Here is a 14,451-nt window from a genome sequence, read left to right as displayed (position 1 = left end):
ATTAAGGGATATGGGCCAAAGGCAGGTATATGGAGCTAGATCACAGATCAGCCATGATCTTATCAACTGGTGGAGCTGAATGGCCTACTCCTGTTCCTATTATACACCAACTCAGCCGGCGCGGACACGATGGGCCGAATGGCCTCCTTCTGTGCTGTGAATTTTCTATGATTCTATACATCCAGCGTCTCCCTGCACAGTTTGCTCCACGACATTCACCAGCCACTGCACGCAATAGTTAAATCTCTAACAAAAGCAAAATACTGCGGATGCTGGAAATCTGAAATAAACAGTGTTTCCAGCATTTTCTGTTCATATTTCAGATTTCCAGCATCCGCAGTATTTTGCTTTTGTTAGAGATTTAACTATTGCGCGCAGTGGCTGGTGAATGTCGTGGAGCAGAACTTCTTCAAGGTGGGGCATTCCAGGAAGAGGAGCGGCCGTGAGTTAAACACTGAAACAAAAACAAAATACTGCGGATGCTGGAAATCTGAAATATGAACAGAAAATGCTGGAAACACTGTTTATTTCAGATTTCCAGCATCCGCAGTATTTTGCTTTTGTTTCAGTGTTTAACTCACTGCCGTTCCTCTTCCAGGAATGCCCCACCTTGAAGAAGTTCTGCTCTTCTCTCTGATGAGATTTCTATTTTGTCTCTTTTACTTTGTTAAATCCCCAACTTCTTCCAGTTCTGATGAAAGGTCATCGACCTGAAATGTTAACTCTGTTTCTCTCTCCACAGATGCTGCCTGACTTCGCTGAGTGTTTCCAGCATTTTCTGTTTTTATTATAGTTAAATCTACAAACTGTCGAACTTTCCTCTTCTCAGCCAGACTCATAAATATATAAATATAGAGAGAGAAAGGAAGACGGAGGAAGGGGGTTGGACACTAGCATGGAGAAAGGGATTAAGCTACTGATGACATATCTTATGCTACCGAGGTCCCCTCTGCCTGTTCGAGTGGATGGAAAAGATCCCACAACACTATTTGAAGATAAGCAGGTGAGTTAAGCTGGTGCCCGGGTCAACATTTATCCCTCAACCAACACAGATTATCTGGTCACTGACCTCAAATGTTGATTGTGGGATCTTGCTGTGCACAAATTGGCCGCCGCGTTTCACTACATTTAAACAGTGACTATTCCTCAAAAATAATTAATTGGCTGTGAAGCGCTTTGGGATGTTCTGAGGTTGTAAAAGGCTTTGTATAAATGCAAGTCTGTTCCTTGTCCATTCATTTCTTTGAACGTCACGTGTCTCTGGGCTGGAATGAGTTAACTTATCTCCAGCTCTATCGCAGCAACCCAGGTGCACAGTAAAAAAAAAAAAATAATCAATACAATCCTCGGTAAACAGCAGGATTTTCTTTGCAGATAAGGTGGCAAAGGTTCACCTTAATTAGCTCTAATGCTCACTCTCACACCCTGAGCGCAAGGAGCAAAGTGTAGGAGATAGCACGGACATTTTATATACTCAGCAGTCCCCTTATAGAACACATGCACAGCTAACCATTTCATTGCTAGGCCTGCAGGACAGAGTCTGGGTACAGCTCCATTTGCCCAGCAGAAGGTCCTACATTTGGGGAAAGATGCAATTAAGTTTAAGAGGAAGGTGATTTCCAGACCTGGGAATGCTGGCATTCATCCATTGATAACAGATACCGTAGTGCGATATCAGTGAAATGATTTCACCTTGAGGTTCTGGTGATGGTTATAAAATGCTTGAGCTTCATTCTCACGATGCCATCTGAACCCCTCGATAAAATTCCAGCCTGTAACTCACTCCCGGGCAATGATTATTCTACATATAAACCATCTGAACCCCTCGATTAGATTCCAGCTTGTAACTCACTCTTGTGTATCCATTATTCTACATATAAACCGTCCGAACCCCTCGATTAGATTTGAGCCTGTAACTCACTCCCAAGTATCCACTATTCTATATATAAACCACCCGAACCCCTCGTTTAGATTCCAGCCTGTAACTCACTCCCAGGTATCCATTATTCTATATGAATCTCTCAGAGGTCAGCAGAGGCTGTATTTTTTAAATGTTGTTGGTCCCAGGAGATAGATCGAGACGACGAAGTGAAGGCTGTCTCTTATATGTGCTTCTGTCCTGCACAGTTATTTTGTGGCATGTCTTGACTCCCAAGGGTCTCAAGAAGTTGTGAATTGACAACTTGGCATGCAAAATTCGTCACCTAAAAAGTGAACTTCATACTGGATGTGCATAATGCAAAAACTGTCCATCCCTATATACCCTTCCTCCTCTTTGCATCCTCAGTGCATTAAAAATCCAGATTCACTGCATTAGATCATTCTTTCCCAGGATCTCAAAACCATGGAACTCCTCAACTCCCACAATCTGTCCTTTCTCCTACAATCTACAGATTTTTAGATTCAAGTTTGACACCTTGCACACCTATATTGAAGATTTGGGGGGAGTGGAGAGGGGGAAGAGCGAAGGCATTACAGATCCAAATGGGTCATCGTGCCCCATATTTCGGATGAGAAGTTAAACCGAGGCCCCATCTGCCCTCTCAGGTGGACATAAAAGATCCCATGGCCACTATTTCGAAAAAGAGCAGGGGAGTGTCCTGGCCAATATTTATCCCTCAACCAACACCTAATTATCTGGTCATTTTCACATTGCTATTTGTGGGATCTCGCTGTGCGGCCACATTTCCTACATTACAACAGTGACTACACTTCAAAAAAAGTACTTCATTGGCTAAAAAGGGCTTTGGAACGTCCTGAGGTCTATACATAATCTTATGTACAGACTGCCTTGGAGTGTCACCAACAGAAGTAATGGCTGTCAATGGACTGCTTAGCAGTGCGCTGTAATTCAAAGCACTCAGATGTTAACTGGGGTGTGTCGCTGTGCTCAGCAGCTTGTCGTTACTGTGCGGTTTGTGCAGCAATCATGTATGCGTGGCTTGGTTCATGTAATGTGCCCCCGGGTAACTTTATCAGCAGGGACATCAGGAAATTCCACTCCCTCCTCCCCATGGCAGTCAGGTGTGCTTCATCGGGTTTTGCGCAGTGAAGTTTATCGTAGGGGTGGGAGAGATGGTTGTCACTTGACTCCGTGCTCAACCCACTGGACTATCAGATGGAGAGACGTACTTCGAAAAAAGGAAAACCATACTCTCTCCTAGAGGTACGGACTCTTGCTGGGATAGGGGGTCCCCGCGGTTACCTCACTCAAGTGACCAATCTTCATGTGTGAATCGGGACAAATGTAAGGATTTGCACAACACCAGGTTATGGTCCAACAGTTTTATTTTAAATCACAAGCTTTCGGAGCTTTCCTCCTTCGTCAGGTGACTCAGCTGACGAAGGAGGTAAGCTCCGAAAGCTTGTGATTTAAAATAAAACTGTTGGACTATAACCTGATGTTGTGCAAGTCCTTACATTTGTCCACCCCAGTCCATCACCGGCATCTCCACATCATGAATCGGGACAGTGAGCGTTGGGAGGACGTTCTGCCATGGAAGATATCAATGCCAAGCTTGATCTTGCCCTCACCATCAACATCAGATGTGCGCTAACCCACAGGGGGAGGGAGGGTCACTGTATAATGATGAGGAACTGAAACTCTGACTAATTTTTTCCCCTCCTTAAATAAAAAAGACTCAGGACCTCACAAAGCGCATCACAGCCAATGAAGTAAAGAAAGAAAGAATTTGCATTTATAAAACCCCTTTCACGACTTCAGGACATCCCAAAGCGTTTTACAGCCAATGGAATACTTTTGAAGTGTAGTCACTGTTGTAATGTAGGAAATCATCCAGAAGCACTGAGGCCAGTTCTAGCCCCAAGCTCTGATCAGCTAATTTGGCATAGACTGTGACTGAATGTGGGATCTTTCCAGTCTGCACGGCTCAGTATTGCATTGTTGGGTGCTCTCCACATTCAATGGAATGTGTTAATTATTTAGTAATCCTGACAGCAGTAAGAGTCAAAGAGATCAGGTTCACTTAGGGCCCAGTGGGTATGCCCAAAAGCCTGTTGTTGCTGTAAGATGCACAGCCCAGAAGGTCCTAGGTTTGTTTCCCCAGTTTGTGCTTGTTTCACTGATCTCTGGTAAGGTGAGGAACTCTCGTCCTACAATTGACCTCTCTGTCCACTTCGCCCGGGACAGTAAGAAAAAAAAAATCAGCCAGGAGCTTCCTACTCCTGATTGCTACGCACTGACTCTTGCTAGAAGCTGCAGTTCTGGGGACAGTAACAGGCTCAATTGTGATGCCCTCCATGGTCAGACAGCCTGCTGGCACCCACTGTCTAGGCTCGCACAACAAGAGGGCGGCCGGTGCCTGCGTAACTGTTCTTCCCAGTAAGAATAAGAGCCTTCTGAAGAGGAAGACATTTGTGATACTTTTTTTAAAAAAGGAACTCAAACAGATTAGCTAACATGAAACTAGAGACTAACTTGTATAACACACCGTCAATGAATGCCGCCCGCTTTGAGACAATTAACTCCCGACAGCCACAATCTGACCTTGGACCCTCCTGTGATTTATAGCGAGGTTCTACGTCTATCCACTAATCCAGGGAAGGATGATTTCTGAAAGCGCATCACAGATCAACCTCCCATCACACGCCATGGGTCAGATCAAAATAATAAACCCAATGGCCCCAACTTCACAGCTGATAAGAACTGCTGACACCCGCTATATACTGTAATGTACCCTGAGCAGAGACTTTTCCAGTCAAAGTAGAAATTTGTTCGTAATAATCCAGCAGGGATAACTAGGGCAAGTAACTGACAACAACAACTTGCATTTATACAGCACCTTTAACTTAGTAAAATGTCTCAAAGTGCTTCACAGGAGCGGTTATCAAACAAAATTTGACACCGAGCCACATAAGGAGGTACCAGGACAGGTAACCAAAAGCTTGGTCAAAGAGGTAGGTTTTAAGGAGCATCTTAAAGGAGGAGAGAGAGGTAGAGAAGCGGAGAGGTTTAGGGAGGGAATTCCAGAGTTTAGGGTCTAGATGGCTGAAGGCAGTGCAGCAAATGGTGGAGTGATGGAAATCGGGGATACGCAAAAGGCCAGAATTGGAGAAGCGCAGAGATCTCGGAGGGTTGTAGGGCTGGAGGAGGTTACAGAGATAGGGAGGGGCGAGGCCACGGAGGGATTTGAAAACAAGGATGAGAATTTTAAAATCAAGGCTTTGCCGGACCGGGAGCCAATGTAGGTCAGCGAGCACAGGGGATGATGGATGAACGGGACTTGGTATGAGCCAGGATACGGGCAGCAGAGTTTTGGATGAGCTCAAGTTTATGGAGGGTGCAAGGTGGGAGGCCGGCCAGGAGAGCATTGGAATAGTCGAGACTAGTCTCGAGGTAACAAATGCCAAAAACAGACCACGGCACAAATGCCAAAATTGATAGGCGTTGGCACGCAGAATTGAGAAACGCCCGCTGACAGGTTCGGGAAATTCCACCATCTCTGAGAAGGAGCGTCAGACTGACTGCTTGGTCAGTAACTCCTTATTTACCAAAAGACTCACTTCTGAAAGGGCCCATGATAATTCAGCAAACAAGTGGTGAAATTTTCTCTTTTGAGCGACACAGTTTTCCGTAAAAGCACGCATTGAAAATGCCAATTTCTGGATCGCATTCACTCCGAGGCTGGGAAGAGTAAATGTCTGTCTTCAGTTCAGGGGGTTTCTAAACTAGCTAGGTATAAGAGGCCGCTCGCTCTTCACTGCATTACAAACTGGAAGATAGATACTCAAGTCTTGTAGGAATACAGTTGGTCAATAAAACAAAATTGCCTTTGAAGGCTGGGGGTCAATGGGTTTAAAAGGTGTACACATAGCTTGATGGATGGAGATGTAACTTCTGTGGTGTTGCACTGATTGTGAATTGGAAAGAATAGAAAGACTCGCATTGATACACCATCTTTCATAATCTCAGGATGTCCCAAAGCGCTTTACAGCCAATGAAGTATTTTTGAAGTGCAGTCACTGTTGTGATATAGGAAACATGGCTGACAATTTGCGCACAGCAAGTTCCCACAAACAGCAATGAGATAATGACCAGATAAACCTCAATTTAACGTCTCATCTGAAAGACGGCACCCCTGACAATGCAGCACTCCCTAGTACTGCACTGGAGTGTCAGCCTAGATTTAGATTTCACATCTCTGGAGTGGGATTTGAACCCACAACCATCTAACTCAGAGGTGAGAATGCTACCCACTGAGCCACGGCTGATGCAGAGATCTGCATTCCATGATGATCCTGCAATTGATGAATCGATTGTTATTGTCCTGGCCAGTATTTATCCCTCAACCAACATCACTAAAAACAGATTATCTGCTCATTATCTCATTAATGTTTGTGGGATCTTGCTGTGTGCAAGTTGGCTGCCGCGTTTCCTACATTATAACAGCGACTACACTTCAAAAGTACCTCGCTGGTTGTAAAGCGCTTTGGGACGTCATGAAAGGTGCTATAGAAATGCAAATTCTTTGTTTTCTTTCTTTTAGCCCTGACATCATAATATTGGGGAAAAGCACACTTATTGGTTTGATAGTTAATTCAAAACCGATGGGAGATGTAATCCTCATGAGTTGTGTTTAAACTTCAAAGCAAGGACATCCTTATAATCTAAGAGCTCTTGTTGAGAACTCTTATTACGCTGAACCTTATTCTGTGCAGGTGTCAACAGAGGCTTGTACCACATAATCTTTCGTACTTTACCATTAAAGATTGCTTCCTAGAATTTGCTGAGGGGAGTTGCAAGAATTTTGGACTCTACCTACTTAAATAGTTGACCCTGTTTGTATATAGTGTAAATTTGACTATTGTGTTCTATATTTTCGTGCCTGTATTTATTATTTTATCTGTAAATAAATCTGGACAGTAGTTTTAGCCTGGAAGCTGCGATTTGGTGATGTGGCCTGTTTCCACCCATTGAAGTGACAGGTGAACATGGTGGGCATCTAACATATTCGGGGTTAATTATAAAACTTGGGCTGCTCAAATTCACACGTTGCAGAGATTAAAACATAGGTTTCAATTCATTAGAGATTCAGTCTGCTTATAGGCACTGTAGTTTGGATGTAAAGAAGAGAAGGGTGTTGGGAAATAGCCCGAACTATAACAGAGGGCAGTCCAGTTACCAGTTGCTGTGAACCGTCTGCCATCCATTTCATGATGTGATCACACCATGCCTAATTAAGCTGCTCCGATGATGCATACATCTAGCCAATGTAATGCTTTTTCCCTTCCAATTCAATGTCCCTGTCAACAACTAATCAGGTTAAATATCGGGGGTTAGAGGGTTAAGTATTGAGGACAGGATGAATACACTTGGCTTCTATTCCCTTGAGTTTAGAAGATTGAGGGGTGATCTGATCTAGGTGTTTAAAATGATAAAAGGATTTGATAAGGTAGATAAGGAGAAACCATTTCCTCTGGTGGGGGAATCAAGAACAAGGGTTTGTAATCTTAAAATTAGAGCTAGGCCGTTCAAGTGCGAAATCAGGAAGCACTTTTTCACACAAAGGGTGGTGGAAATTTGGAACTTGTTCCCCAAAAGGCTGTGGATGCTGGGACAATTGGAGCTTTCAAGACTGAGCTCGACAGATTTTTGTTCGGTCAGTGTATCGAGGGATATGGAGCAAAGGCAGGTCAACAGGAGTTGAGGTGCAGATCAGCCATGATCTAATTGAATGGCAGCGCAGGCTCAAGGGGCTGAATGGCCTACTCCTGTTCCTATGTTCCTTCCGATTAGGAATGGGACCCTTGCACCAGTAATCATGCGACAGGCAGTGTTTGAAGATGGATGACAGCAGCAGCATCGACAGGAACAGGAATACATTTGTTCCTGGGATGTGTGTGACACTCGCAAGGGCAGTATTTATTGCCATGCTCTGTGGGAGTCAACAACATAGTGTGGAGCTGGAGTGACAATGAGACCAGACCAGGGAGGGGAGCCAGGATCCCTGCTCTTGACCATTACCCAGTGACTGCTGCTGGACACTGGGGGTGAGAACAGGATCGGGCTTGGCTCTGATGCCTCTCCTCCCAATTGTAATAGCCTTCTGACACTCAATGTCTGGACTCACGTAGAAAGGATGGTCACGTGGGCTAGCAGGGGAATGCCTTTGGCTTAGTGGTTAACATTGCCGCCTCTGAGTTAGAAGGTACAGGGTTTGATCCCAGCTCCAGACTGTCACGGCAAGGAGAGCTCCGGATTGACATGCAGTGGAATATTAGTACCCGGCGTGTGTGGATAACTCCATCCCCCCCCCCCCACCTCATCATATGGGTTGCTGGAACCCATAAAACCCTTCCACCGTTTATGACTAATCATCCTATTGGCTGGTATAAAGATGGTTATGGCCATGGAAGGAGCGTTCACATCGCAGACTGTTAACGAGCCTGCGAATCCTCCCACTACTTCACACTATTCTTCAAGGGAAGAGTGCGAAGATACGAAAACAACTTGGGCTACTGGTGCCTGTGGAAGAATATGCCCGGGGACAGTAGAGGAGAATCGTATCTGAAAATTCGGATAGATGCTGGATAGTTTGTTTTTGAGAGAGAAAAGTGATTGAGGGATATAGTATGGGAATATATTTTTTGAATTTAGGGAATGGCCTGATTGATTGCAATGTTCTCCGACTGCCCTTTACATTACTAGCTTCCTAAACCCAGCGTTAAACACTGCCTTCTGGAGATAAGGGAAGAAAATCAGAAGAGTAAAAAAGTAGTGGAACGGTACAAGAGGCAGACCTACTGTATGGAGTGTCCTTATCTGTGCTTGTGGCAAGCTGGGGACGTCACTCCATCTCAGGACAATCACAAGGCTCTATGCACTTTAATGTAGTGTCATTTTAAAGGGGAGGTACATCTTATGTAATAGCAGTAACACAAGCGGCCGGCAATCTGCCAAATTAAATGCATTAATTTTATCACTTGATGAACTCCCAGTGATTAAGTCCCAATCAATGCTTCAGTGTGCACATTGTGTATCTGTGAGGTGGAGCTATTCTTGCCCGATGTGATGCGCAGCCAGAATAAACTGAAAGGAAATGGTATGAAACTGCCTCTTCTATTCTACTCCCTGGGGAGGCAGAGGAAGGTATAATTGGCCTCAATTGCCAGTGAATGCTGCCGGAATAGTACATGCGTGCCAATATTGGCTGAGGAAAGGATCAGGTTCAGCTGTGAGGCCCTTGCAGTCGAATAGCCCACCAGTCAATTACTGCCTTGCCTTGCCGCAAGAGCAGCAGCCACCTAGGGGGGGGAAGTTACTGGATGTGCTACAATGGTGCCCTGTCAAGGAGTGTGCACTTTCACAGGGGGAATAGAGAGGGGGGAAGAAATTTGGGGAGGGTCTACCAGAAGGTGACCACAGCATGAACGATGGCCTGTCAAAGTCTTACCTGCTGACGTCACCTCGTCATCTTGATTGATGACCCAGACAAAAATTATTCACTCTTTTTGAGGTGAGTGGGGTTGAACTTCTGTACTTACCAACAGCAACTTGCATTTATACAGCGCCTTTAACTTAGTAAAACGTCCCAAGGCGCTTCACAGGAGCGATTATCAAACAAGATTTGACACCAAGCCATATAAGGCGATATTAGGAAAGCTTCGTCAAGGAGGTAGGTTTTCAGGAACATCTTAAAGGAGGAGAGAGAGGTGGAGAGGTTTGGGGGGGGGGAATTACAGAGTTTAGGGTCTAGGCAGCCGAAGGCACAGCCACCAATGGTGGGGCGAGGGGCGAGGCCAGGGAGGGATTTGAAAAGGATGAGAATTTTAAAATGTTAACTTAAGTTAACTATACCAATGGTAGGCATTGAGGCACTTTCCAATCACTACGCAGTTAATGCCCCACAATCTCCTCTTAAAGGGCAGGCTAAATCTATTTTTTTCTCATTCTCTTGAGCTCAATTCTTCTCTTCCTCCATTAATCATCACAAAAAAACTTAACAGAACACTGCTGCTTTATTACACACTGTATGTGTAACAGATGATCAAAACCTGAAGGGTTAAACTGGAATCTCCTGGTTGGTAAATACGCCACTTCACATGGCACTGATCCATACCGGCCAGGGAGGCCTCAAACTCGATCCCTGGTCTAAGCTGAATTTGAGGCATTAGATGTACTGCAATTAGCCTAAATGCACTTGGGCTGGGGGGACAATAAAACGGGGTTCCCTCCCTGATTGATATCCAATAATCTCTGCTTGAAAGTGTACGCGCGTTGCAGGCAGGTGGTGACAGGACCATGCTTGGCTGCGATGGCTCCCAATTGTTGAAAAGCCTGCCGACAGTCACTCTCTAAGCTCACACACGAAGAATGGCCGTGTGAATGAAGTACTACAGGCCCTAAACACCATATCCCTGCTAGAAGTCAATGCGAAAATGAAGAGAAGGGGAAAAAATAGCATAAAGGAGCAACATATTTTTTAAACTACAGATTTAAAGAGATAGAAAAGAAGGCTGGAAAATGTATCTTGTTTTTTAAAAAAAATGCACACAAAACAAGACAGCCAGAAAATTGGAGAAACAAGTCTCTCTGGGGCACTGAGTAATGGAGAGATTTTTAGGCCTGTTTGCAGCAGGTAAAAGTACTAAAGAGTGCTCCTTTATCACCAAGATTAAGGCCTTAGAGGAGAAGCAGAAGAGATTTACTAGAATGGTACCAGGAATGAGGGACTTCAGTTACGTGGAGAGACTGGAGAAGCTGCTGTTCTCCAGTCTCCAGAGCAGAAAAGCTCAGGAGGAGATTTAATAGAGGTGTTCAAAATCATGGTGGGTTTTGATGAAGTAAATAAGGAGAAACTGTTTCCATTGGCAGGAGGGTCAGTAACCAGAGGACACAGATTTAAGCTAATTGGCAAAATAGCCAGGGGGGAGATGAGGAGAATTTTTTTTTACTCAACGAGTTGTTATGATCTGGAATGCGCTGCCTGAAAGGACGATAGAAGCAAATTCAATAGAAACTTTCAAAAGGGAATTGGATAAATACTTGAAGAGGAAAAATGTGCAGGGCTATTGGGGAAGAGCAGGGGTGTGGGACTAATTGGATTGCTTTTCCAAAGAGCTGGCACAGGCACATAGGCCGAATGGCCTCCTTCTGTGCTGTATCATTTTATGATTCTATAATGGTGAAAGTGAAGGAGACAAACCATACGGCAGACACATTCTGGATTGCTCTTTAGTAAGGGGAATCCTTAGAACAAAGAAGGGGAGATTTGATCGAGGTGTTCAAAATCATGAAGGGTTTTGGTAGAGTAAATAAGCAGAAACTGTTTTCAGTGACAGAAGGGTCGGTAACCAGAGGACTCAGATTTAAGGTGACTGACAAAAGAACCAGAGGCGACATGAGGAAACATTTTTCGATGCAGCAAGTTGTAATGATCTGGAATGCACTGCCTAGAAAGGTGGTGGAAACAGATTAAATAGTAACTTTCAAAAGGGAATTAGATAAAAACTTGAAGGGAAAAAATTTACAGGGCTATGGGGAAGGAGCGGGGGAGTGGGACTAATTGGATAACTCTCTCAATGAGCTGGCACTGGCACGATGGGTTGAATGGCCTCCTATGCTATATCTACTATGATAACAAGGAGACATGATTGTAGAATTCGAGCTAAGCCAGTTAAAAGCGAATCCTGGAAAGAATTCTTCATGCAAAGAGAAAGCCATAGAAGGAAAATTAAAAGGGAGACGGATACTTACCTGGGATGGAAGGGTGACGGGTACTTACCTGGGATGGAAAGGTGACGGGTACTTATCTGGGATGGAAGGGTATTAAGGAATACGGGGTAAAGGCAGCTGGTTAAAAAGGCACAGCTGCATTGACTAACAAAAATGCAGGAGCAGACCCGATGAGACGAATGTTTCCACGTTGAGTGCTTTCTTTTTCTCTCCGTGAGAAGGTCAGGAGGAGTCTCTTTCTGATACTCGGAGGGGAGAGGGGGATAAGTTCAAGTTCACAGAGATCACAGAATGGAATAGCAATGAGACGCGGCAGAATCGTTTCACAGCCCGTCGCTCCCAGGAGACTATTTCTGAACCTCGAAGGGAAAAAGGTCAAGAAACATGACCCTGGCAATTACTGGCACATCAGCTTGAGTTTTACATTGGGGAAATGTTCAAGTTGATCACCAATTAAATCATCCGGGCACTTTTAAACAAGAGCGGGGACAATGATTACCATAGAACGCCAGGGAGAAACTTCAGAGCTTTAAAGCTTCACCTGTCGTTCTTTCCCCACCGCGCACACATAGGAGAGTGAGTGGATTGGGTTGGGATCATGACAGTGTGGATTATCCATGGTCTGTGGAAGAAGCAGGGTAAGTGAGATTATTTCATTTTATACTATTGGTCCCTCGTTGCCATAGAACCATATACGTTTATAGCACTGGAGGAGGCCATTCGGCCCATCGTGTCTGCTCTTTGCTAGAGCAGTCCCACAACTAATCCCATTGCCCAGCGTTCTCTCCCTGTATCTCTGAATCATCTTCTGCTTCAAATATTTATTCAATTTTCCCTTGAAAGATGCAATGGTCTCTGTCTCAGCCACTCCTTGTGACAAAGCATTCCATGCTCCAACAAACCCTCTGCATTAAAAAAAAATCTCCTAATTTCTTTGCTCACTCTCTTAGCGGCAAATTTTAAATTGATGACTCCTTGTCACTGACTCCCCAACTGGAGGAAATAGTCTTTCCCTCAAAAAACATCTCAAAATATTTCACATACAATGAGTTACTTTGAAGTGCGGGGACTGTAGCAGCCATTTTGTGCACGGTCAGGTCACACAAACAACCAATGAATCTGTTTTTGGTGAAGGGAGAATGTTGACTGAGCACTCCATGCTCAAATAACATTTTCTTCAAATAGATCCTTAATATTCACACGAACCAAAGCGACAGACGGGGCTGGACTTTAATGCCTCATCCCAAGGGGGCTGCGGAGGCTCAGTCATTGAGCAAAACAGAGATCGATAGATTTCTAGATATTAAAGGCATCAAGGGATATGGGGATAGTGCAGGAAAATGGCGTTGAGGTAGAAGATCAGCCTTGATCTTGTTGAATGGCGGAGCAGGCTCGAGGGGCTGGATGGCCTACTCCTGCTCCTATTTCTTATGTTCTTATGTTCAAGGATGTCACCTCTGACAATGCAGCACTCCACCCCATTACTGCACTGAAGCGGCCCAATTGAGGTGTTTAAGATGATGAAAGGATTTCCTCTGGTGGGAGAGTCCAGAACAAGGGGGCATAACCTTAAAATTAAAGCTCGGCTGTTCAGGGGGTGATGTCAGGAAGCAGTTCTTCATACAAAGGGTAGTGGAAATCTGAAACATTCTCCCCCAATGAGGCTGAGGGTCAATTGAAAATTTCAAAACTGAGATCGATAGAATTTTGTTGGGTGAGGGGCATTAAGGGTTACAGAACCAAGGCAGGTAGATGGAGTTGAGATACAGATCAGCCATGATCTGATTGAACGGCGGAATAGGCTCGAGGGGCTGAGTGGCCTACCCCTGTTCCTATGTATCAGACTAAGTTTTGTGCTCAAGTCTCTGGAGTGGGGCTTGAGCCCACGACCTTCTGACTCAGAGCTGAGAGCGTTACTAACTGTGCCAACTGCCTCTCTATCTTAAATTAATACAAAAAATATCATTTATGTGGAATTTTCAAAAGCCGCTAATCCATAACACATTTAGAAAGTATAACTCGTTGATTTCTGTGTTGGAAAACTAACTTTTGATATATAATATTGGAAGTGCCTTGGCTTACATTTGTTGGAAAATAGACTTTTCTGATGGATAAGTTGGAACAAAGGAAGTTGACATGCCTCCTGGCACTGTCTGTGATCATGATGGTCCAAATTTCCACTGTGGAGGTCAATACCAGGAATGAGCACTTCACCCACTTTATACCACCACCAATCAAACTCCTGGGCTGCTGTCAATTAAACAGACAACAAAGAGCTATTCCAACAATGTGGTGAGACAGGGGCTGATGCTGCTACAGCTTTCATGTCAGCCGTGGCTCACTGGTAGCACTCTCGCTTATGAGTCAGAAAGTTGTGGGTTCAAGTCACGCTCCAGAGAATTGAGCACAGAATCTAGGCCGACACACCCAGTGCCAGTACTGAGGGAGTGCTGCACTGTCGGAGGTGCCGTCTTTCGGATGAGATGGTAAACCAAGGCCCCGTCTGCCCTCTCAGGTGGAAGTTGAAGATCCCACGGCGTTGTTTCGAGGAGGAGCAGGGTGAGTTCTCCCCGGTGTCCTGGCCAATATTTATCCCTCAACCAACACCTAAAACAGGTGATCTGGTCGTTATTGGTTGTGGGATCTTGCTGTGCGCAAATTGGCTGCCGCGTTTCCTACATTACAACACTTCACAAGTACTTCATTGGTTGTGAAGCGCTTTGGGACGTCCCGAGGCCATGAAAGTCCTTTCTTTC

At 44.8% G+C, this 14,451-nt stretch overlaps 1 protein-coding gene across 1 annotated transcript in view; it reads right to left on the bottom strand.

Annotated features, from left to right (window-relative positions):
- The window catches only part of nhej1 (nonhomologous end-joining factor 1), a 261,649-nt gene that overhangs the window by 13,082 nt on the left and 234,116 nt on the right, over positions 1-14,451 (bottom strand). The window lies entirely within an intron of this gene.

This window comes from Heptranchias perlo, chromosome 7 (assembly GCF_035084215.1).
Source record: "Heptranchias perlo isolate sHepPer1 chromosome 7, sHepPer1.hap1, whole genome shotgun sequence".
Classification (NCBI taxonomy): domain Eukaryota; kingdom Metazoa; phylum Chordata; class Chondrichthyes; order Hexanchiformes; family Hexanchidae; genus Heptranchias; species Heptranchias perlo.
The sequence above is the reverse complement of the archived record's forward strand: the minus strand, read 5'-3'. Positions and strand labels throughout refer to the sequence as shown.